The 15,824-nt window shown below is 31.0% G+C and overlaps 1 protein-coding gene across 9 annotated transcripts in view; it reads left to right on the top strand.

The window, feature by feature from the left end:
* Ih (hyperpolarization activated cyclic nucleotide gated potassium channel Ih) overlaps positions 1-15,824 on the top strand; it is a 178,078-nt gene that overhangs the window by 133,740 nt on the left and 28,514 nt on the right. The gene's annotated exons all lie outside the window — the stretch shown is intronic.

Raw genomic sequence — 15,824 nt, 5'->3', positions numbered from 1 at the left:
GAAATATTGTATTCTTTAATAAATAATAGCAGAAAAGATTTTAGCAGTTTCTAAATATTGCCCAAGCAAAAGGAAATTAGTTTAACAGATTTACGAAGGTTAAGCCAAATGTAATTAGTCTCCATGAAATATTCCTATTAACAAAGCTAATTTGTGATGCGGCAACTAAGGTATTCGAGACGCTGCCGAGATCTCTTTAAATTTTTAAAATGCACTCCAAGAAATATTTATGTTCTCTCGCAATTCATAAACTTCATTATTTTGTAAAATGCTTTAACAAACCCAAGGCTGAACGAGATTAGTTGAAAATTGCCAGCATGTATTTCCGTGAATAAAATGTTAAATATTTTAACTGCCTCTTTTCAATTTGTTCACTCTACTGTAAATGGTTTATGTGAAAATTATCCTATTAAGAGTTAACTACTAGTTTTGCATTTATTTCATTTGAGTTTAAAAGATTTCATTTGCCTTCTTTAAAGGTAAAAGTAAACTAGAATTAGTCTTTTCATTTTGGTAAGTAAATGGTAGAGATTTTTATGAAAAACTCTAGACGATGCGACGTTAAATAATAAGCTAAACATTATTTTAGTTAATCAGGCGTGCATTTAGAAATATTAAGAAATCTAATTTTATTTACAAAAGTCGGTCAAAGTGTATGTCAACGGAAAATATCTACAATTTATAAAAGTTGACAAACTTTTATAAATTATAGATAGATTTGCAGACGTATGCATTCATTTTGTATGAAATGAACTATTTATAAATTTGTAATGATTTTACCTTAATAGAAGCTGAAATTTATATTCATTTATAGATTAGTGATCCTGTAAGGGTTCCGTGTTTTCCTTTTTCAATACGAAATCCTAAAAATAACACATTTCATTTACGTTTCTTATTTCTGTATGTATATATACTTCAAATAAAATTTTAAATGTATAATACTGTACGTATTATTTATTGATAAACGGTTGTTTATTTTTTTGAGATATTCCTACGAATCAATGTCATGTGGTATTCGCGCTGCACAAACAAAAAAGCGTCAATCCGGTTCTTCTTTTACAAGAAATGAGTGCTAGCTGTTAATTGCAATCTTATTAATTATAAAATATTTAGAATTAGAATTAATAAGAGTAAAATAATTCTAATTGAGTTTGCCATCATTTGGTCAGAAATATTTACATAGTATCTGTGTCCATTTACCCAACACTAGAGCCTTTAAGTTAGTCAAAACTAGTACTACTTCTAGTTAACTTTAACTCTATGACGCGTTAAATAAAATTATTGTATCTAAATGAATTGCTATATTTTCAAAAAAAATAATAAATTATTTTTTTCTAAAAGAACTCCCATCATACTTATAAAAATATATTATTTAATAGCAATATATTTAATTCCAAGCTAAATAAATTGTTAACCAATTATAAACCGGCAAAATTATATAGACGTAGTTTTATTATATTTAGTATTTAAGTAAATATAATTTCCTCGTGCCAGTTTATCGGCCGAGGTGACAGCTTCCGCTCGACTAACTCGCTATCACGATTAGATACAGATGTCTGCCGATCGATCTGGGATTGCATACTTATTCAATACTAGCGATTCGTTCGCGGCTTTGCCCGCTTGATTTTTTTTATTTTTAATATACTAATCTGTATAACATATATTACAATATATATTGAAAGGTAAAGTTTGAGCTAATCCAATATAATAGTTATTTATTGCAACTTTTTAATTTATATGCAGAATGCAAGGAAACAAATATTTAACTTAATTTTAAGGGTAGCTTGCCAAAATATAGTACAGAAAACTGTGGGTAATTAAATGTGTGAAGCAGTTTCTGAGATTGGTACAAAAGCACAGACAAACAGACAAAAAAATTAAAAATCTTTGTCTTTGGTTCTATTAAATGAATGCTCACCAGACTTGATGCGGTCAAACGCAAGCCTATTCCATATACAAAAAAAAAAAAAAACAAATTAAATTATTAAACGCTACCAATAATATTTTTTTATATGTATATATCCTCCATGTACAGACACCGATCCGATCCGATTTTATTATAAGTATAGATTGAACCTGAATCAGTATAGCAAGGCTATCATGTAATTACGACAACTATATTTACCGGAACAAATTAATTTTTAACATTGAATCTATAGCACCTTATTACCATCACGCCATATCCATTTATAATAACAGATTTAACTATTGAAAATTAACAGAATTTACATATTAAAGACATATATCAAAGTACTTTTGTAAATATAAAAGACCGGTTAAGTGCAAATCAGACTCGACCAGAGAGGGTACCGTACCACTTATTTTATAAAAAATGAACTATATACTCGTATATTAGTTTGCAATGATTTTTGTTACAAAATACATATAACTTTTCAATTTTCAGATATTTTTTCCTTTATTTCTATACGTTACTTCTCAGTTCGTGCCAAATTGCATGACAATAAATTGATGGGAAATACCTTTTACTTTTTGATTTTCATACAAAATGCAATAAAATCGATGCATAAATGCTCATATCTTTTGATTGTGTTGACTTAAAAGCTTAAATTTTCAATTTCAATTTTTTTGTTTTAACGAATTATAGATGTAAACATCAGCTGGATACCTCCGCGGTATCTCCAGAAATGATCTTGACAAACGGACAATAAAATTTCCAAGTTAAGTGTAGAGGATTCCGTTTTGAATTTTTGAGGTACGGAGCCTTAAAAATATTAAAAATGCATTCGTTATTTCTGAAATATTTTAAAATTGAATATTCCTTTTAAACATATAAAGAAAGTTGTTCTCAGAAAAGTTTTAACGTATAGTAGAAAAGCTCATGTTTGAACTCGAAAACAACTCCGGGTAAACTTTGATCGCTTGAACTTTAAAGTTTCTTTCAACGTTACTTTTACTCTGAGGTTTTCTACAGAAAGCCTACCTACTCTAATTTAATAATAAAAATAGCTTCACGCTGTTTCCCGCACACAGCAGAGAGGCCTAGTGTTAAGATACTCCGTTACCCACTTTTTGCCGAATTCTGGAGGCATTGCGTGTTGAGTGGTGGTACTCAAAGCCGTCCTTTGCAGAGCTAAGAAATAAGAATATTAATTATTATTTAATTTCCCCGAGTGGGAATCGAACGCACAACCTGTCGTGTCAAGCAAAAAAAATAATTGATAAAAATATGTACTATGAAATGCATTTGTTAATCCAAAATATTCTTTTTATTTTTTTAAATTACCCATAAAAGTAGTGAATTCTTTTTCCGCTTGAAAGTGTATATGACTAACGACATCTCTTCTCTTAATCGTATAACTCAATTATTTTCATTACGACCATTCGTTACGTTCGAACAGCTACAGTACGAATATAACGGAAATATGAATGGAAATTTATAAACATAAATTAATCTGTCAGTTGTAGCACACAGGGCACAAGCGTGTGGCTGTGAACGCGATGGGTTGTGGTTCGATTACCACTCGAGGAAATGAAATATTTAATATTAACATTTCTTCACTCTGGTGTCGAAGTTCGAAAGAAAATGAGAGTACTTTAACACTATACATCTTCTGCCTATCCTGCTACAAATGGGATGAAACGTAAAGCTGATTTTTATATGCATGCATTTTATGAAAACCAATAAAGTTAGACGACAGGGAAAATTAAGGGAAATTTAGCGTAAATTCGTATAAATATTATTATTTTTATATTTAATTGTTTTTTTTATTAATTAAGCCCTGACATAAATGTAATAAATTAAGCCCAGAACACTAGTCCTTGCTAGACTTATATATTTACCATAAGCATCTTAGGCCCGAATTTATAAGCCGCTCTCAAATATGAGATCGATCTTGAGATGCCGTATACGTTCATAAAATATATGTCCAAAAATTAAAACGATATCTCAAGATCGATCTCAGATTTCAGAGCGATTGATAAATACGGATTTTAGGTATATTTTATGTAGTGTTTGAATTAACTTTTCATTTCGCATAGTTCGCACCTTTATAGAAAAACTGAAATAAAAATGGAGCTACATTTTAAATTCAAAAACTGAAACTAGACCATTAATCGTTTGCTTATCAAAGCCATAGAGGCTTATTGAAAGAACAATAGCGCCGTCGACAACGACTACAATACACGTTATTTCTTACTTTTTGAGCTATACCTTTTTATTGAGGGGTTTTTTATTACAATAAAAAATTTGCTAAATATTCAAGGAATTTACATTAAAATACGAGAATTATATAGAAGTTAATATATATGATATATATGTGTATTGTACATATATTTTGCGCTGCGCTTTGCCCCCGTTACCACAGCGAGCAAATGAAAATAATCTATATATATAAAATCGAAAGGTCACTCACTCATCACGAAATCTCAGAAACTACAAGTGCTAGGAATCGCAAATTTTGCATAGGAGTTACTTATAGGACGTAGGTGCTCGCTAAGACGGGAATTTGCAATATTCGACTTCTAAGGGGTTGTTTTTGGGGTCGAAAGTTTGTATGAAACTTCGTTACTACAATTGCTAGGAGTCTCAAATTTTGCATAGACGTCACTAGGACGTAGTCATGGAGACAGAAATTAATAATAACATAGTTCACGCGGGTGAAACCGCGAGCGGGCCGCTAGTATAGTATATATGTATATCCAATAACAAAGTAAATACAATGTGCGTAAAAAATTAACTAAATAATACTAGAAAGAGGTACTTTACCTTCCTTCACAATACTAAAAGCATTAAGTATATCATCACTACGACACTTCCTACTAATAATATACTCGTAGTTGTTGAGGGGAAATCCATTTATTAAACGAAGATATAACCAGTTGGCGAGTGCCTGGACCAATGTCAGAGGTCTCCTTGGTACCTATGTCACATTACTTCCCTACAAGGATCATTTATTGACTCCTCAATGGTCATTTAAGGAGGGGACTCGTTGAATGAAGATAGAACTGGTTAGTGCAAGGAAGTGATTTGGAGTTAGCTTCTGAGGTTACGTTTAAACCAGACTGGAATGGTTCTACGTTGAGATCATTCAGTTTTAGGTTTTCTTTCTAAGCTATCTTCTTTGTTTTTTTAATAGAAACATTAACTTTTCATATCCATATATATATTATTAAATTCTAAAATGTAATAATAATTACTTATAAATGATAATCCTCGCAATATTATGTTTGAGAAATGATAATAAAAAATCCTTTAAATATTTGGTAAAACAAAAATTCCATGGCGTTAACATTGCCATTAAATACACTAAAAATGTGACTTATAACACAAACAATCTAGGCAATTAATCAAGAAGTGCGAGTGTAGTTGTAAGTAGTAGACGAAACATTTAATATTGTCATTTCCGCACTTTAGTGAGGCAAAACGCGGCGTTAAGTTCCGCCACTAAACACTTTCAAAAATCAACGGAAAGTTAAGGCGGAAGTACCTTACTGGTAAAGTGGAGTGTCTTAACACTAACTACCTACTTCCCACCTAAATATCCTATAAGCTTGCATTTTAAAACTAATTGCTTTTTGAAAGTAAAGATAAATTCAATTAGCAACTAACGTGAAATGATCGAATTAAAAACTAATTATGTTTAGGTTTTTTTTTTTCCTGTATAAACGTCAAACCGGTACTAGTTACTCATCGCCATTGTTTAATGATTCAGAAAACGAAATGAGTGGGAAAATTGAAATTCACGTCTGTTTTGAACACCGAAAAACGAGACCAGTCATGGCGCAAGGTACTAGCGTGCAATTGTAAAAACGGTTGTGAATTCAATTCCCACTCGAGGAAATAAAATGTTTAAAATATGAGATATTTTCATTTTTTCGCTGAGTTCTGCCACTCTACACGCAATGCCTCCAGAATTAGGCGAAAGGTGGAGAACGGAGTATCACAACATTAGGCTCTCTCTGCCTAGTCTTTTATTGACGGGTTGCTGTTCTATTATTTAAAAAAAGAACGAGTTAAAATAAAATTAACTTACTGCGCAATATGTATTCAACTGAATAAACAATTTTTCAAATAAATTCGCCAACACCATTTGTGAGTTTATTTTATTATTTACAATAGTTAACTGCTTTAAAAAATATAACCTTTAGATATTTTTTATATGTAACTGCTCTACTGTAAATTTGAATTTAATAATAAATTTTATAAAGCTTCGGAAATTGGTTCACATGTGTTCAACTTTTTCCTTTGGGATTGACAGGCTTTATCCAGATTCATATATTTATTATGAAATACGATTTTCCTATAGAAATATAAAATATTTTTAATAACTGTAAAATGTATAGTCGTTGCGCATGGCTGGCATAAGTGTGTGACTGTAAACATGAGAGATTGTAGGTTCGATTCTCACTCCAGGAAATTATATATGTAGGTAATATTTTCATTTCTTCGCTCTTATATAGAAGAAAAAGTCGACGGAAAATGGGCAACGGAACATCTTAATGAAAACGGAATGCCCTAACACTAGGTGTCCAGGTTCCCTCTGCCTACCCTGCTATGTGCGGGATACAGCGTGAAATTAAAAAAGAATAAGCATATATACACTTATATCTGAAGATAACAATACTAAACATAGATTCTTTGAACCTCAATCAAATGGAAGGAATGGTTGCACTATATTACGCAAATAACTTAAGTTGCATCGGTCCTCGTTCTACATTTGCAATCATGTGACTTATGTATGTATGAATAGTATAATCAGCTATCAGCAGAGTAGGCAGAGGGAACCTAGTGTTAAAACACTCCGTCCTCCATTTTATGTCTAAACCTGGAGACATTGCGTGTTTATAAGTAAATCTCAACGCCAAAACAAAAATGAAAATATAAATTTAAATAAACATTTCATTTTCTCGAGTCAGGATCGAACCCACAACCGGTTGAGCTTAAAGTCACACACTTTCGCCCCTGCGCCACGTCTGGCTTCTAATATAAACAAGCATATATATTTTAAGCAATAAAGGTATCTAATTAGCCAATAATAATTAAGCTTACATAGAATCAATGCAAATTGTAACCTTCAAAATTTTCCCCTTGATTTTTATTATTCTGGTTTCTGTTCTGGTGTTTCGTAATTCGTTGTCCATGGCAGGACCATAAGATTGTCAAAAATAGTTTTTTTAAATTATGTACATTTATAATTTATTATTTAATTTAAGATTATTATTTTTTTTTAACAATTTAAAACAATTATAAATCAGCTTCACGCTGTACCCCTCATACAGGAAGAGTAGAGATAGGAAACCTAGTGTTTAGACACTCCATTCCCCACATTCACAGTATTTATCGAGGCATTGCGTGTTGATTGCCGTAACTAAACACCAGGCTTTTGCCTTGATGCCAGAGTAACGAAATTTTCATTTCATATTAGTAAATAATAATTCATTTCCCTTCTGCCCTTGCACCAGATATATACATATAAGTATATAACATATATGTACATAGATTAATATCTATATATTTGTAAATATATAGTTATTGATCAACTTAATGGTGATACAAATTAGAGCAATTAGTTAGCGACGTCAGAATTGTGGGGAATTGCGTTGCTTTATGAGTCTGTTTCACTATAGAATTCTTAGAAGACGTACGAGTATATATGTTTAAATTGCGCAATGTTAGATAATTATCTGAGGCCGTAGTGGCGCAGCGACTGACTGGCACGATAATTGTGAGTTCGATATGCACTCGGGGTTTGAGACTATTTTCATTTTCCCGCTTTAGTAAATAAGCTACCTACCTATAAGCCGTAAAGCCTTTTTTTAGGTTGGTTGGCGACTCCCGCTTGTCTTGTTTTTTTTATTTATCATAAATTACATTTATATTTGAGAGTCAACATCTACATATATTTATTTTATGATAACTTGAAATAAAACAATTAACTGTAATTAAAATACTAAGTTATATTAAAGGTGACTGAGTAATTTTCCTATGGTTTGTTCGCTTAGAAAGATTTTTTATTAGGTCCATTTTATTTAGTTTATATATATTGGTAAGTATTTATTAATTTTAATAGATATGTATACATACAAATAAATACATATAATACTAAAATGTATACTCTAGTTAAATCCTTCTTAAAATTTTGTATAAATAAGATGGTTAACTGTAGTAAGTAATCACTTTTGTCCAATCTGTAAATATTTAACAACCAATTTGTTTCTGATTAAATTTCTACGAAGTTTAATATAAATTTAAATAATATTTTAAGCTACAAAATACGTCCAAATGGAGAATGAGGTAAAATCCTTTATCTTTGACAATCACTCTTAGAACCTTATCCTGATGACAGAAACTAATTACAATTATGAGGTAACTAAAAAGGATTTACTTTAAAGTATATTGACATTATTATATTTTATAAATACAATTAATTAAGGCCGTCGTAGCGCAGCGGCACAAGGTGTAACGCGACGGTTGAGGGTTCGATCCCCACTCGAGGAAGTGAAATATTTATTTACGTTTATATTTCCATTTCTTCGCTCTGGTGTCGAGGCAAAGCTCGCCGTTGAGTTCTGCCACTCAACACGCAATGCCTTCAGAATTCGGCAGAAATTGGGGAACGGAGTGTCTTAACACTAGGTTCCCTCTGTCTACCTTGCTGTGTGCGGAAAACAGTGTGAAGTTGATTTTTAATATTATTAATAATATAAAATTTTGCACGTAAATTAAAATTTTATTAAATTAAAGATAAATTTGAATTAAATTACATATTTTTTATGGATCACATCAGCAAATGTATATTAGCTCATTCCACCCGGAAGTTTCAGGTACCTACCTACTGTTATAAAAGTATGACGTAACGAGAACGTAAAAAGCAACGACGCATGAGATCTCCACCTCCACCTCCACTTCCACCTCTGTCTGACCTTAACCCGGTCTGTATTTTATACATAATAACTGTCTACATCGGGACTAAAGTTACCAAAATATTTAATCCCCTTATATAAAGCTATAATTGTATAATCACTAGCTTTTTATTTTTGTTCTTATATTTTTTAGCTTTACGCTGTATCACATATGTAGCGTAGACAGTGACCTAGTGTTAAAACTCTCCGTTTTTCCTTTTTTGCCGAATTCTTGAGGCATTGCTTTGTTGAGTGGTGGAAAAATGAAAATATTAATTATTATATTTCCTCGAGTGGGAATCGAACCTAACAACCTGTCACATTTACGACTGGAAACACATTGTTCTCACATGTAACTAAAAATATAATTTTCTTAATTATACCAATTGCTCAAATTGAGTACTCATTAGTACTATGCTGATAACGAACAGTGAGAAGTTTTTAATTAATCTGCATACATTGTCTTTTTTTCAAGATCTCTTTAATGTGGAGAACGGAGTGTCCTAACACTAGGTTCCCTCTACCTACCCTGCTGTGTGCGGGATACAGCGTGAAGATGATTTTTTTTCTATTCTCTTTGATGTGCTATATCAATGGAATCAGTCTATTTTACAGCAATTAAAAAAAATGTTTATTTGTTTAGTATACTGTTCACAAATATTATTTCTCTTTCGCTGATGCTAGATGATTGGACGTAGAAAGCACATATCACAAAATTATATCGACTGAATTACTTAGAAATCCAGTCTCAATGACCTCTGTCATTGGCGCAGGGATACAAGCGTGTGATTGTAAATATGACGGAAAGTGGTGAGCAGAGTGTTTTGACACTAGGATCCTCTGCCAACACTGCTACATGCGAGATACAGTGTGAAGTTGAAAAATTACTTGTTCACTTTTATCCTAGAAACTGAAAACTGAGATTTTAAAAAATTGTACGGTAGAGCTATTGAAAGCACGTTTTTCTACTCTTTCAAAGTTTCAGTAAACCGACTACCTGATGCAGAAGGAAAACAGTAAATGCTCGTCCATTTGAACACTATCCAATTTATACGCAGTTCGTACTCAATATTGCATGCCGCCTTTGTATATGCCAGCCAGGTCTTCGAATATGCTAGGTTGCTAGTTGTACGCCTTCTTGAAGCATTTTCTCAGTAATAAATAGGCGTATGCTATAAGGAACCTAGAATAGTACTAGTATTTCTGTTGTTATAATGTTTGTAGCAAATTTGAAATAAACATTATTAAAAAAAATTATAAACGTTTTAGTAAGATATATTTTACAAAATATTTTAAATATTCTCTTTATATCTAAAGCCATATATCATCATGAAATAAGTTTGCTTTTCCTTGATAGATAGATTTGTAAGTAAGCAATAAAAAAGAAAAAATGAATTGTAGAACCAATTCAGTGGAACTTTTCCAAAGTAGTTGTTCTCTATCTATGGTGTTACGGGCGTGCCAGTTCAGCACTGATCACTTGTATGGAGAACTCACAAAAGGTAATAAAAAAAAAAGATAATTTTACTTTTCCAGAGTAATAAATAATAGAAAATTGTAAAATATCTTCAAATGTCAAGTTGATATATCGACGTAATCAAGCTGACAGTTACAATAGACGACCATTCTCAAAATAACATTTGTCAAGTTTTTCCACAAACTGCTTTCTAGATTTTCTTACCTCAAAAAAAGTTAATAATAGATTTTCTTTTTAACGTAGGTTTTGATAAAAGTCATCTATATTACTCTGTGCGCAATATCTTTTTGCTATTATTTTCGTAAATCTTTCACATATTTTTGTAAGCTTCACATAAGTTAACATTGGTTAGGCAGAGGGAACCTGCAAACCTAATGTTAAGACTAGGGCATTACAGTTCCCCATTTTCCACCGAATTCTGGAGACATTGCTTTACCTCGACACCAGAACGGACATATTAAAATATTAAATATTTCATTTTCTGGACTAGGCATCGAACCCATAACCAGTCGCCTTTACAGTCACACGCTTGTGCCCCTTTGCCATAAATATTACCATGGCAAAAGACCTTGACAAAAAAAAACATAAAATAAAATTTAAAACAGTCTCTCAAAATCATAGACGTAGTATTATAATAACGGTACGAGTGCAGGCAAGTTCGTAGCGACGCTCGTTAGATGAGGCTGAAGTGTTGTCGCAATACTGCAATATTACAGTCGAATGCAACTTGTGTATACAGCGAATATTTCTAATTAAAATATAATGGGAAATAGAAATAATTATTATTTATTTTTGTTGGTATTTGTTAGTGGAATTTGAAGTTCTACAAAAAATCTATATATATATATATATATATATATATATATATATATATATATATATAAAGATTTAGATCTTTAAATTAAAAAAAGAGAACCAAAATTGTTTTTAATTTCATTTACATTTTGAAACCTCACTGAAATGCTAATACTCTAACATACCATCATAATATATACATGCATACATATATTTATATGTACATTAGTTTTTAAATAATTAAATTGATATAATTATTTACTACTTAAATAACTCTAAGAATATTTTATATTAACTAAAAAAAAACGTCAATTGAAATATTTATCTATCTATCTGTCATCGGAAAGTGGGGAGCGGAGTGTTTTAACACTAGGCTCCTTCTACCCTGCTACCATAATTGGTTAGCTACACATATTGCTTATAAAATATACTAATATTATTTTGTTGATCTTCTTGTATCTTTATAGCAAAACAATATTAATATATTTTTTCTTTATCATATAATAAATAGTTGTTTTTAAGCAATGATCCGCAATATCGTAAACTTCGATGTAGGTATTCTCTTAGATAACTCGAACTGCTAGAGCCAACGTTGGGAAAGTTTTAATTAAATATGTTAAGGTATAAGATTATCATACCTTTGTTTAATGACGTAGAACCTATAACAAAACTTATACATATATATATAAATATATACTATATAGATGTACGGTAATAAAGGCAATCTTATAATTTTAGGTATTTTTATTTTTTAAATTATAGTAAAAATGTTATTTAATTAATTGTTATAATTTCAATTTACTACCTAATAAGGATAACGTTAAACTATACAAATAAACTTTAGTGTAAAAAGACAAAAAATTGGGAGTAAAATCTTATATATATCATATAATATCTCTAACAAATACTAAACTTGTAGACACTTCTCAACTTTACCTGCAACGACTTCGAACCCGTAACCCAAATTATTCACAAGCTTTTGTACATACATGAGTTACAACTAGAAACAAGTAAGGCCATGTCATTAGCACATTCTATTACGAATCAGTTAAATATTGATACAGCAATCCACCTTTGAATTTGTACTTGATATTGAGAGAGCTGTCTCATAAGATGTTAACATTTAATAAAACTTTATGCTAGAAGCATGGGTGTAGGAAAAAAGGGGGGCTGGGTAGTCCGTGACCACCCAGAATGGTCTAGTGCCCACCCCAGAAAAACTTTGCCCCAAAAAATTTTAGAAAATGAAGATAAGATATGACTGCTTAATATTTATAAGAAGAAACTCGTGTAATCCGTTGAAGTGTCGTGACGCAAACGAGTGACTGTAAACGCGGTCATGAGTTCAATTCCCACTCGGATAAATGAATTATTATCAATGATAACTGATCACAAGATTGCCCTTCCTAACCTGCTATAAGCGGGATACAGCGTGAAGAAAATGTAATCCGTTTAAAAAGTTTTTGGGAAAGAGCTGAAAAAGCATATTAAAAAAATACCTCAAACCATAGAAAACATGAGCTTTTTCTAAACACTAAGTCGGTTCGTGTCTAAACGATTGTTCGTGTTAATAGCCTTTTCCTACATCGCTTTATCTAATGCTCTCCTTACAAACTCTATTGGCAACGTCTACACGCGATTTAGATAGCAGTGCTTTAAATGGATACAAATAAAATTTATATATATACTAGTGGTAGTGGACCCGAACGCGGCTACGCCCGCTTGAACTATACGAATATTTGTTAAATATCGCACAGCGACGGTTGTTATTAACATGGCGGAATAAATTGCATGTCAAATTAATAAGTATTTTAAAATATTGGTATATATCGATAATATTACAAATATGAGAAAAAAAAGTATCCTATGTTCATCCCGAGACCCTCAAGTATCTCTATATGAGTATTTTATCACAATTGAATTAGCGGTTTGGCCCTGATTGCGTAAAAGACAGACAGACAGAGTGACTTTCGAATTTATAATATAGGTATGGATAAAAATCCTATTATTAATCAGAAATATAATGTGTGTAATGTGTCGGTTAAATAAAATTATGTGAAATTTACGTTATGTAAGATAAATGACAGAGAAATTTTAATTATATATAACATTTTTTGAAGTAAAACGCATTTGTGAAAATTTCATTATTTAATTCATTGTACAATTTACATTTATATTCAGATAATGAATGCACGCTAGTTGACAGTGGTTTTGGCTTTTAAATATATTATTAAGGCGCAGTCTGTAAACACGACAGGTTGTGGGTTCTATTCCTACTCGGAAGTAAAATATTTAATATTTTCATCTATTCTGACTTAGAGAATCGAATGTATATTCGATTGATATTGAATCGATTTCTGGACGGGAGAAAATTAATATATAACAAATACATTCTATAGCTACTAACAATTAAGAAACTTGCAATTGTTTTTCAGATTATTATTCTTATAAAGACTTAGCTACTTTTTTTTCTTCTTACATGTTTTTGTAGAAAAAGTTTTATATTAAATATATTTTTATAGTTTTCGATCGAGCTAATCAATACAAAATATTTAAAATAACTTTAATGAAATCTTTAATATTGAATAGAAATTGAAAAACTTAAATTTCACAATCCAAACATTAGTTACTATATTAAAATCCAATAATATTAATTATAACAATGAAAATAGATGAATAAAGCCAATTCTAATACTGAAAGAGCCATTCAGTTCACTCCATGTTAGACAACTTGATGGATTGTAACTTGAATAAGAGGATTAAAATTGAAGAGTTGCCAGAATGGTCTCCATTCATCTGTCCGCAAACCTATAATCTGGGGTGACAAAGTTTTACCTGCTGCTGCAAATGATGAATGGAATATGACATATTTAATCGTGAAAGAAAATATGCAGATTTTATTCTGTTTTAATATTCATTCTTTCGTTTGTTGTTCTGAAATATACAAAAATAAATGTTGTTCAATGAAGTTTTTTTTAATAAAAAAATGGTGTGGTGTCGTGGGACACCAGGTAGGAACGAAGTTCCTTCGGCTAATGTAGAATCGACACAAATTGCAAAAAAAGTCGTGCTCAATTTTATGTAGGTTTTCTTGATTTTTCTCTTAAATTTTGCGGATTAGTTTTTATTTAAATACAAGAAAGTATTTAGGAAATTCAGTATTTTAGGAAATAATAAATTACTTAAAATAAAAAAACATCGTAATTCAAATTATAAACTAAAAAAAGAAAGAGGGAGAAAGAGAAAGATATTATATACTACTCGTCTGTGTATGCGACTGTCGCGCCTGCGCACGTCTCATTTAACGGTTTTATTCCACGCATTTTTCTTACGGTTTTACTATCACATTTTTTCAGTTCGTTCACGCAGCGAAATCCCTATCCCTTCCAAGCCTGCCGTAAGGGACTTCGTTCCGATAATTAAGCTTCACGCTGTATCCCGCACGCAGTAAGGTAGGCAGAGGGAACCTAGAGTTAATACACGTCCGTTCCCCACTTTTCGCCGAATTCTGGTGGTATTGCCTGTTGAGTGGCGGAATTCAACGCTGCGCTTTTGCCACGACACCAGAACGAAGAAATAAAAATATGAATGTAAATAAAAATTGCACTTCTCCGAGTGGGGATCGAACCCATAACCGTCGCGTTACAGTCACATCCTTGTACTACGGCCACTACGCCACTACGGCCTTGATTTTTTAAGTTGTGTTTATTTTTAGCTATGTCAATAAAATTAATTATGAATTAATTATTATGAAATTCTATACGACTATAATCTGGGATGACAAAGTTGTACCTGCAATGTTGAATGAAATATGACATGTTTAATCGCAACCGAAAATATGCAGTTTTTATTCCGTTTTAATATTCATTCTTTCGTTTGTATTTTAAAATATACAAATGTAGTTCAGTGGAGATATTTCTTTTTTAGTTGTGTATATTTTTAGTTATGTCGATGAAATCTAGTCTAGATTTATTAAAGCTTTTTAATGAAAGTTATCTTAAATAAAACAGACTTAAAAAATAGGAAATATTTATTTTATTATGAAAATCTGTATAATTGGTACCTACTAAATGGTAATAATTTAGATTGTTCATATTTTTACCGCAAGTACCTTCATAAAAAATCATATATGCATAAAATATAGTAATCGAGGTACAATTGATTGATGGATTACAAGAAAGCAGCAATTATGGATCACAAACAAGTATGATTCATAAGAAATAATAAAAATTCAATACAAACACAAAATTTTCCAATATGGAAAATCTTTTTGCAATAAAAATCAAACCACGAATATATTTTAAGTGTATCTTCGACATAAATACTAATAAACTTATTTAATATCTATGAACTTGTAAACATATAGGTAAGTTATTCTAATCAGCTACGACACTGTATCGACAGAATCGATTAGGTATATGGATTGATAAGATTTTATATTGGAACTTTGACTCTTGCATAACTGCTTAACAATTCTCAAAATTATATACCTTCTAAATTTTTAAATGAGGCTAAGAATAAGGAATAATTATTGAATACAAATATATAAGTACCTACATATTTCTTACATGTCAACTCAAATGAGGTCGTTTTCAATTCAGGGAGATCTTTGTAAGCTTAAACCACATACTATGAAGTGACCTTTCTCAATTTTCAAACATAACTTTATGTTTGAAAATTGAGAACAAAG

Source organism: Heliconius melpomene, chromosome 14, assembly GCF_056956725.1.
Source record: "Heliconius melpomene rosina isolate 202511_hmr_F chromosome 14, ASM5695672v1, whole genome shotgun sequence".
NCBI classification, from domain to species: Eukaryota; Metazoa; Arthropoda; class Insecta; order Lepidoptera; family Nymphalidae; genus Heliconius; species Heliconius melpomene.
This window is presented reverse-complemented; position numbering and strand designations above follow the sequence as displayed.